A 10,060-nucleotide genomic window follows, 5' to 3' on the forward strand; every position below is an offset into this window, starting at 1 on the left:
ACTAAACGATCGGGTGCTAAGCTAATGGAATGGGTCATGTCAATCACATCATTCTCCTAATGATGTGATCCCATTAATCAAATGACAACACATGTCTATGGTTAGGAAACATAACCATCTTCGATTAACGAGCTAGTCAAGTAGAGGCATACTAGTGACGTTTGGTTTGTCTATATATTCACACAAGTATTATGTTTCCGGATAATACAATTCTAGCATGAATAATAAACATTTATCATGATATAAGGAAATAAAATAATAACATTTATTATTTCCTCTAGGGCATATTTCCTTCAGTCTCCCACTTGCACTAGAGTCAATAATCTAGATTACACAGTAATGATTCTAACACCCATGGAGCTTTGGTGCTGATCATGTTTTGCTCGTGGAAGAGGCTTAGTCAATGAGTCTGCTACATTCAGATCCGTATGTATCTTTCAAATCTCTATGTCTCCCACCTGGACTAGATCCCGGATGGAATTGAAGCGTCTCTTGATGTGCTTGGTTCTCTTGTGAAATCTGGATTCCTTTGCCAAGGCAATTGCACCACTATTGTCATAAAAGATTTTCATTGGACCCGATGCACTAGGTATGACACCTAGATCGGATATGAACTCCTTCATCCAGACTCCTTCGCTTGCTGCTTCCGAAGCAGCTATGTACTCCGCTTCACATGTAGATCCCGCCACAACGCTTTGTTTAGAGCTGCACCAACTAACAGCTCCGCCGTTTAATGTAAACACGTATCTGGTTTGCGATTTAGAATCGTCCGGATCAGTGTCAAAGCTTGCATCAACGTAACCATTTACGATGAGCTCTTTGTCACCTCCATATATGAGAAACATATCCTTAGTCCTTTTCAGGTATTTCAGGATGTTCTTGACCGCCGTCCAGTGATCCACTCCTGGATTACTTCGGTACCTCCCTGCTAGACTTATAGCAAGACACACATCAGGTCTGGTACACAACATTGCATACATGATAGAGCCTATGGATGAAGCATAGGGAACATCTTTCATTTTCTCTCTATCTTCTGCATTGGTCGGACTTTGAGTCTTACTCAATTTCACACCTTGTAACACAGGCAAGAATCCTTTCTTTGCTTGATCCGTTTTGAACCTTTTCAAAACTTTGTCAAGGTATGTGCTTTGTGAAAGTCCAATTAAGTGTCTCGATCTGTCTCTATAGATCTTGATGCCCAATATGTAGGCAGCTTCACCGAGGTCTTTCATTGAAAAACTTTTATTCAAGTATCCTTTTATGCTATCCAGGAATTCTATATCATTTCCGATTAGTAATATGTCATCTACATATAATATTAGAAATGCTACAGAGCTCCCACTCACTTTCTTGTAAATACAGGCTTCTCCAAAAGTCTGTATAAAACCAAATGCTTTGATCACACTATCAAAGCGTTTATTCCAACTCCGAGAGGCTTGCACCAGTCCATAAATGGATCGCTGGAGCTTGCACACTTTGTTAGCTCCCTTTGGATCGACAAAACCTTCCGGCTGCATCATATACAACTCTTCTTGCAGAAATCCATTCAGGAATGCAGTTTTGACATCCATTTGCCAAATTTCATAATCATAAAATGCGGCAATTGCTAACATGATTCGGACAGACTTAAGCATCGCTACGGGTGAGAAGGTCTCATCGTAGTCAATCCCTTGAACTTGCCGTAAACCTTTTGCGACAAGTCGAGCTTTGTAGATAGTAATATTACCGTCAGCGGCAGTCTTCTTCTTGAAAGTCCATTTATTCTCAATTGCTTGCCGATCATTGGGCAAGTCAACCAAAGTCCATACTTTGTTCTCATACATGGATCCCATCTCAGATTTCATGGCTTCAAGCCATTTTGCGGAATCTGGGCTCACCATCGCTTCTTCATAGTTCGTAGGTTCATCATGATCTAGTAGCATGACTTCCAGAACAGGATTATCGTACCACTCTGGCGCGGATCTTACTCTGATTGATCTACGAGGTTCAGTAGTATCTTGTTCTGAAGTTTCATGATCATTATCATTAGCTTCCTCACTAATTGGTGTAGGTGTCACAGAAACAGGTTTCTGTGATGTACTACTTTCCAATAAGGGAGCAGGTACAATTACCTCGTCAAGTTCTACTTTCCTCCCACTCACTTCTTTCGAGAGAAACTCCTTCTCCAGAAAGTTTCCGAATTTAGCAACAAAAGTCTTGCCTTCGGATCTGTGATAGAAGGTATATCCAATAGTTTCCTTTGGATATCCTATGAATACACATTTCTCCGATTTGGGTTCGAGCTTATCAGGTTGAAGCTTTTTCACATAAGCATCGCAGCCCCAAAGTTTCAGAAATGACAACTTTGGTTTCTTGCCAAACCACAGTTCATAAGGCGTCGTCTCAACGGATTTTGATGGTGCCCTATTTAACGTGAATGCGGCCGTCTCTAGAGCGTATCCCCAAAACGATAGCGGTAAATCAGTAAGAGACATCATAGATCGCACCATATCTAGTAAAGTACGATTATGACGTTCGGACACACCATTACGCTGTGGTGTTCCGGGTGGCGTGAGTTGCGAAACTATTCCACATTGTTTCAAATGTACACCAAACTCGTAACTCAAATATTCTCCTCCACGATCAGATCGTAGGAATTTTATTTTCTTGTTACGATGATTTTCAACTTCACTCTGAAATTCTTTGAACTTTTCAAATGTTTCAGACTTGTGTTTCATTAAGTAGATATACCCATATCTGCTTAAGTCATCTGTGAAGGTGAGAAAATAACGATATCTGCCACGAGCCTCAACATTCATCGGACCACATACATCTGTATGTATGATTTCCAACAAATTTGTTGCTCTCTCCATAGTACCGGAGAATGGTGTTTTTGTCATCTTACCCATAAGGCACGGTTCGCAAGTACCAAGTGATTCATAATCAAGTGGTTCCAAAAGCCCATCAATATGGAGTTTCTTCATGCGCTTTACACCGATATGACCCAAACGGTAGTGCCACAAATAAGTTGCACTATCATTATCAACTTTGCATCTTTTGGTTTCAACACTATGAATATGTGTGTCACTACTATCGAGATTTAATAAGAATAGACCACTCTTTAAGGGTGCATGACCATAAAAGATATTACTCATATAAATAGAACAACCATTATTCTCAGATTTAAATGAATAACCGTCTCGCATCAAACATGATCCAGATATAATGTTCATGCTTAACGCTGGCACCAAATAACAATTATTTAGGTCTAATACTAATCCCGAAGGTAGATGTAGAGGTAGCATGCCGACTGCGATCACATCGACTTTGGAACCATTTCCCACGCGCATCGTCACCTCGTCCTTAGCCAATCTTCGCTTAATCCGTAGTCCCTGTTTCGAGTTGCAAATATTAGCAACAGAACCAGTATCAAATACCCAGGTGCTACTGCGAGCATTAGTAAGGTACACATCAATAACATGTATATCACATATACCTTTGTTCACCTTGCCATCCTTCTTATCCGCCAAATACTTGGGGCAGTTCCGCTTCCAGTGACCAGTCTGCTTGCAGTAGAAGCACTCTGTTTCAGGCTTAGGTCCAGGTTTGGGTTTCTTCTCTTGAGTAGCAACTTGTTTGCTGTTCTTTTTGAAGTTCCCCTTCTTCTTCCCTTTGCCCTTTTTCTTGAAACTAGTGGTCTTGTTGACCATCAACACTTGATGCTCCTTCTTGATTTCTACCTCCGCAGCTTTCAGCATTGTGAAGAGCTCGGGAATAGTCTTATTCATCCCTTGCATATTATAGTTCATCACGAAGCTCTTGTAGCTTGGTGGTAGTGATTGGAGAATTCTGTCAATGACGCAATTATCTGGAAGATTAACTCCCAATTAATCAAGTGATTATTATACCCAGACATTTTGAGTATATGCTCACTGACAGAACTGTTCTCCTCCATCTTGCAGCTATAAAACTTATTGGAGATTTCATATCTCTCAATCCGGGCATTTGCTTGAAATATTAACTTTAACTCCTGGAACATCTTATATGCTCCATGACATTCAAAACGTCATTGAAGTCCCGATTCTAAGCCGTAAAGCATGGCACATTGAACTATCGAGTAGTCATCAGCTTTGCTCTGCCAGACGTTCATAACATCTGGTGTTCCTGGACGTAATTCTTCTGTGCAGCAATGAGGATAATCCTCAAGTTACGGACCCAGTCCGTGTAATTGCTACCATCATCTTTCAACTTTGCTTTTTCAAGGAACGCATTAAAATTCAACGGAACAACAGCACGGGCAATCTATCTACAATCAAACATAAACAAGCAAGATACTATCAGGTACTAAGTTCATGATAATTTTAGGTTCAATTAATCATATTACTAAAGAACTCCCACTTAGATAGACATCCCTCTAATCTTCTAAGTGATTACGTGATCCAAATCAACTAAACCATGTCCGATCATCACGTGAGATGGAGTAGTTTCATTGGTGAACATCGCTATGTTGATCATATCTACTATATGATTCACGCTCGACCTTTCGGTCTCCGTGTTCCAAGGCCATATCTGTATATGCTTGGCTCGTCAAGTATAACCTGAGTATTCCGCGTGTGCAACTGTTTTGCACCCGTTGTATTTGAACGTAGAGCCTATCACACCCGATCATCACGTGGTGTCTCAGCACGAAGAACTTTCGCAACGGTGCATACTCAGGGAGAACACTTCTTGATAATTAGTGAGAGATCATCTTAAAATGCTACCGTCAATCAAAGCAAGATAAGATGCATAAAAGATAAACATCACATGCAATCAATATAAGTGATATGATATGGCCATCATCATCTTGTGCTTGTGATCTCCATCTTCGAAGCACCATCGTGATCACCATCTTCATCGGCGCGACACCTTGATCACCATCGTAGCATCGTTGTCGTCTCGCCAATCTTATGCTTCCACGACTATCGCTACCGTTTAGTGATAGAGTAAAGCATTACAGCGCAGTTGTATTGCATACAATAAAGCGACAACCATATGGCTCCTGCCAGTTGCCGATAACTCGGTTACAAAACATGATCATCTCATACAATAAAATTTAGCATCATGTCTTGACCATATCACATCACAACATGCCCTGCAAAAACAAGTTAGACGTCCTCTACTTTGTTGTTGCAAGTTTTACGTGGCTGCTACGGGCTTAAGCAAGAACCAATCTTACCTACGCATCAAAACCACAACGATAGTTTGTCAAGTTGGTGTTGTTTTAACCTTCGCAAGGACCGGGCGTAGCCACACTTGGTTGAACTAAAGTTGGAGAAACTGTCACCCGCTAGCCACCTTTGTGCAAAGCACGTCGGGAGAACCGGTCTCGCGTAAGCGTATGCATAATGTCGGTCCGGGCCGCTTCGTCCAACAATACCGCCGAACCAAAGTATGACATGCTGGTAAGCAGTATGACTTATATCGCCCACAACTCACTTGTGTTCTACTCGTGCATACAACATCAACACATAAAACCTAGGCTCGGATGCCACTGTTGGGGAACGTAGTAATTTCAAAAAATTTCCTACGCACACGCAAGATCATGGTGATGCATAGCAACGAGAGGGGAGAGTGTGATCTACGTACCCTTGTAGACCGACAACGGAAGCGTTAGCACAGCGCGGTTGATGTAGTCGTACGTCTTCACGGCCCGACCGATCAAGCACGGAAACTACGGCACCTCCGAGTTCTAGCACACGTTCAGCTCGATGACGATCCCCGGACTCCGATCCAGCAAAGTGTCGGGGAAGAGTTCCGTCAGCACGACGGCGTGGTGACGATCTTGATGTACTACCGTCGCAGGGCTTCGCCTAAGCACCGCTACAATATTATCGAGGATTATGGTGGAAGGGGGCACCGCACACGGCTAAGAATATGATCACGTGGATCAACTTGTGTGTCTAGGGGTGCCCCCTGCCCCCGTATATAAAGGATCAAGGGGAGGAGGCCGGCCGACCCCTATTGGCGCGCCAGGAGGAGTCCTCCTCCTAGGTAGGAGGGGGAAAGAAGTGGGGAGGGAGAAGGAAAGGGGGGCGCCGCCCCCCTCTCCTAGTACAATTCGGACCAGGGGGGAGGAGGCGCGCGGCCCACCTTTGGCTGCCCCGCTCTCTCTCCACTAAGGCCCATATGGCCCATTACTTCTCCCGAGGGGTTCCGGTAACCCTCTGGCTCTCCGGTTTTCTCCGAAATCACCCGGAACACTTTCGGTGTCTGAATATACCCGTCCAATATATCAATCTTTATGTCTCGACCATTTCGAGACTCCTCGTCTTGTCCGTGATCACATCCGGGACTCCGAACTAACTTCGGTACATCAAAACCCATAAACTCATAATATAACTGTCATCGAAACCTTAAGCGTGCGGACCCTACGGGTTCGAGAACAATGTAGACATGACCGAGACATGTCTCCGGTCAATAACCAATAGCGGAACCTGGATGCTCATATTGGCTCCTACATATTCTACGAAGATCTTTTATCGTTCAGACCGCATAACAACATACGTTGTTCCCTTTGTCATCGGTATGTTACTTGCCCGAGATTCGATCGTCGGTATCTCAATACCTAGTTCAATCTCGTTAGCGGCAAGTCTCTTTACTCGTTTCGTAATACATCATCTTGCAACTAACTCATTAGTTGTAATGCTTGCAAGGCTTATGTGATGTGCATTATCGAGAGGGCCCAGAGATACCTCTCCGACAATCGGAGTGACAAATCCTAATCTCGAAATACGCCAACCCAACATTCACCTTTGGAGACACCTGTAGAGCTCCTTTATAATCACCCAGTTACGTTGTGACGTTTGGTAGCACACAAAGTGTTCCTCTGGTAAACGGGAGTTGCATAATCTCATAGTCATAGGAACATGTATAAGTCATGAAAAAAGCAATAGCAACATACTAAACGATCAGGTGCTAAGCTAATGGAATGGGTCATGTCAATCACATCATTCTCCTAATGATGTGATCCCATTAATCAAATGACAACACATGTCTATGGTTAGGAAACATAACCATCTTCGATTAACGAGCTAGTCAAGTAGAGGCATACTAGTGACGTTTGGTTTGTCTATATATTCACACAAGTATTATGTTTCCGGATAATACAATTCTAGCATGAATAATAAACATTTATCATGATATAAGGAAATAAAATAATAACATTTATTATTACCTCTAGGGCATATTTCCTTCATGTTGCACTCCTCGGCTTCTGTGCCTTAATAATGGCTATCTTCCACGTGTCGAGCGAATGCGAGAGGTCGTGGTGTTTTTACATTTACCACCCTAACTAGGTAGATGAATCATCTATTTAAATAGTAAGGGATCTTCAGATCTAGATGACACCATCTTCCCACAACGAGTATCCATCGGAGCGTGCCCGGAAAAATCCATTCCATCATGGCCGACCACCGCAGCTCCTCCTCTCGCCCTTGTAGCCCTAAGCCAGGTAGTTGGGAGAAGTGTTCTATTCCCCATAGCCAACTAGTAGAGTTGCAGACCCAGGGGTTTCTCCCTCCTGCGTACATGGTCCCCGCCCGAGCCGGACTAGCCACTTATAATGGCGGGGAGCAAACAAAAAGCTTTCCCAACCCATCCACGGGGGAGCGGGTATGCCTCGTCCCTTATTTATTGAGGGGACTAGGATTTCCAATCCATCCATTCCTCCGTGTGCTCCTGGAGTTCTATGGCCTCCAGCTGCATAACTTTACTCCTGCCTCCATATTACACATCGCATGCTACGTTGCCCTTTGCGAGCTATTTCTGGGCTGCGAAGCTCATTTCGAGCTATGGCTGAGGCTATTCTGCCTCGTGCCCCGTACACAAAAGGGGTCAATATTTCAAGTGGGCGGAGCCGAAATATGGCGCATCGCCGGGACCGGATACCTGTCGGTACTCCGAAGAAGACATCCGAAGACTGGCCTGCAGAGTGGTTTTATATGGAGGACGTTCCCCTCCCAGACCCTATTCAGATGGGCTTTCCTGAGTTCAACAACGCCCCTTTGAGGAAACGCCATAGCTGGCACCCTCGGAGCCCCCAGGAGGAAGATAACAGAGAAATCCTTTACCTGATGAACCGGATAAAGACACTGGCAGAATCAGGATTGACACTAATCGAGGTTATGTCAATATGTATAATGCGGGGGGTGCAGCCACTTCAATATCGAGGAGAACCCATGTGGCATTTCAATGGAGAAGATGATGCCACCCGCTGCGGCCGTAAAGGTCTGGACACCGCCGCCGCTCTGGCGAAAATACTGTCCGATTTATATAAGGGAGAGGAAGAGGAGTTCATCCGTATTAAGCCACGGGATGGATTCTCCATGTACAACCCCCCAAACTGGGTGAGCTGCTTTTTACTCCAAACCTTCCCGCTTTCTTTGTCATAAATATTTACCTTGCTATTTCATAGCAGGAACTACGAAAAGCTGTAAGGGAGATTCACAGCCCATCTCCACAGCCAGAGGACCCTGATCGGGCCCTCGATCCCGGACTCGAAGAAGATCCGGACATATTCGTGGAGCTCATCGACAGGACGTTTTATCAGTTAAGCTGCGACGGTGCCTTGGTGGACATCACCGCCGATTATCCTAGAATGCTCCCTGCATCGCATGTAAGTAAAACCGGAGTCCCAACTTCTGAGAAGGATCCCCCTTTTCGCACTTCACCCACCGCACACATATGGTGTCTTGCAGGGAAGGCCCTCGGGACGCCATGCCAAACCCGCAATGACTCACCAACAAGGGGCACCAAAACCGCGTAGGCTTAAAAGGAAGGCGGTCAGAACTGAGATGCCGTCGCAGAGGTATGAAAAAGAACCCTGCTCCGTGGTTATTGTCTTTAAAATATAATAACGTCCGTGGTTAAAACCAGGAAAAACGCTCGCCGGACCATATCCGGAGAGCCTGCCGACCATGCCTCCACCAGCCGGGCTCCAGAGCCGGACTTGGAGGCAGGTGCTAACGTGGGGACAATGCCGTATATTCCTCCTACCGAGGATGCGGATAGGCTGTCCGCTACAAATTCCAAAGTGGAGAGTGCCATGAAGCACATGCGTCGCCGGGCCGTACTCCGCGACCCCGGTTTTTCTGAAGAGTCGTTTGATGCCTTCAACTCAGGGGACGCGTACATCCGAGCTTCTCAAAATGGTCTTGCCAGAGCCACAAACCAGTATGTAAAGGATATATGGGTAAGAAAATCTGATAATTATATATACCGGTAGCCCCTGAGACTTGAAACAGTTGGCACAACTGATTTAAGGATCATTATTTGCATAGGTTCTTACTGAGAAGAATACCCAGTTGTCTCAAGAACTAGAGGAGTGCAAAGCCCAGCTACGGGCCGCAGTTGCCAAAATGGAGGAGTCCAAGAAGGCCCCATCTGGTAACACTTGTTCCTATCAAAAAGAACGAGATATACCAGCTAATATTTGGCTTGCATGCTAATCTAATCAATAGATTCTGCATATGATCCCGGAGTGAATCCGAAGGAGCAACATGCTCAACGACAGCTGAAGGTTGGCGAGCGCGTGCTTACACAAGTTGGGCGGGAGAAAAACGATCTCCAAGATGCCAATACCCGGTTGAATGTTGAACTGAAAGATGTTCGGGCCCAGCTGGCTGACTCCGTAAAGGAGAGTAAAATGCTTCAAAGCGGCATTTTCAGTAAGTGCTTGAGCGAACTTCTATAGAGTTCGGCGAAGAAACCAGCTAATAGAGCTATATCTGTAGGTATGCTGACGGGCCGTCTCGGAGAGGAGATGCCCGGGTCCGCGGGAGATCTTCTGCCAGAGCTCTCACAACTGCACGAACAAGTTCGACAGGTGATGCAGGACCTTACCCAGGCCTTGTGGCCATCCTCCTCCCTGCCAGGAGGCATGGGGGAGCTTGTAGAGATACTCAAGGGAGCGCGGCGGCGCTTCCGATTATGAAAGATATCTACCTGTCGACAAGGTGCAAGGGAAGCCTGGGCCATGGTGAAGACTCGATATACCAAGGCTGACCCGAACCATATGGCCGAGGTCGGGCCTGTAGGGCCT

Source organism: Triticum urartu, chromosome 4A (assembly GCF_056163025.1).
Source record: "Triticum urartu cultivar PI428250 chromosome 4A, HENAU_Tu73, whole genome shotgun sequence".
NCBI classification, from domain to species: Eukaryota; Viridiplantae; Streptophyta; class Magnoliopsida; order Poales; family Poaceae; genus Triticum; species Triticum urartu.